The sequence below is a fragment of the Nicotiana tomentosiformis genome, chromosome 4, assembly GCF_000390325.3.
Source record: "Nicotiana tomentosiformis chromosome 4, ASM39032v3, whole genome shotgun sequence".
Lineage (NCBI taxonomy): Eukaryota > Viridiplantae > Streptophyta > Magnoliopsida > Solanales > Solanaceae > Nicotiana > Nicotiana tomentosiformis.
The window spans coordinates 110,738,491-110,739,680 of NC_090815.1; the positions used below are offsets into that span (position 1 = coordinate 110,738,491).

General features: G+C 41.7%; 1 non-coding gene across 1 annotated transcript; it reads right to left on the reverse strand.

Moving 5' to 3' along the window:
• Window positions 1-224: 224 nt before the first annotated feature.
• On the reverse strand, window positions 225-327 carry LOC117274728 (small nucleolar RNA R71). Its single transcript, XR_004504916.1, has one exon. It is a non-coding gene; the product is annotated as a small nucleolar RNA R71 (small nucleolar RNA).
• Between the last annotated feature and the right edge of the window lie 863 nt (window positions 328-1,190).

The following is a 1,190-nucleotide window of genomic DNA, read 5'->3' on the forward strand; positions in this document are numbered from 1 at the left end:
TTGAAGATCCACAACAACATCTGAAAAATTTTCTGTCGATTTGAGTCACGCAAAGGCAACCGAATGTGACACCGGAAACAATTAGACTGTTATTGTTTCCATTCTCAGTGACTGGAAAAGCTCAAACTTTGCTTAATTCACTCCCCATAAACTCCATCACCACTTGGGAGGAAATAGTCAAGCAGTTTTGAACAAATTCTTTCCACCTAATAAGACTGCCAAGCAAGTTGATGTGATATTGAGCTTCAGGCAGAAACCAGCTGAAACACTGCAAGAAACATGGGAGAGGTTCAAGGAGATGCTGGTCAAGTGTCCACATCATGACATTCTTGATCAGATGTTGGGGCAAAGGTTCTATATAGTATAGGCAGACAACTTGAAGGCCAATGTTGATGCTTCAGCAGGTGGAGCATATTTGAGCAAATCATTCAGAGAATGTAAGGTCTTACTTGATAAAATGGCTCAAAACTCGAGATGGATGACAAGAGACTCTACAATCAATCTTGTAGTTCACTCAGTAGCTTTAGACCCAAACAACTTCATGGCTGAGAATATGGCTACGATGATGACGCAATTGAGTATTCTAACAAAAAAGATTGATGAGTTAGGCCAGAAGCAGGTGCACATAGTTGACAGGATAAATGGAGGATTATGCACACCATGCATTAATCAGCCATATGAGTGCTCGTAGAGTGGTGAGAGTGACAATTAGAACTATCAAGAGAATATGAACTATGTGGGAAACTATGGAGGCCAGAGACAAGGTGCTCAGACTTGGGGACAGCAGAATCAACAAACTAGGCCACCACATCAGCAATACAATAATAATAATCCTAGAGCTGCACGACCACAGGGTCAGGCTGTGCCTTATCAAAGGCAACGATGGTACAATCAGCAGAATCAACAACTAGCTTATCAACAACCTCAACAACAACAGATAGTGCGATAAGATGATGGGTTGTTTGAAATTAAAGGAATGCTGCAACAACTCATTGGGTCCAACAGGAAAATGAAAGAAAAGATCCACCAGATGCAAGAAAAGGTAGTATCACACGACTCAGCTATCAAAGGCATTGAGATTCAACTAGGGAAAATATCCATGGACCTTAACAATCGTCCTCAAGGGACATTACCCGCAGACAAACATGTTAACCCAAAAAGCAAGGCCCAAAGCAGCTAATGGCTGTGAG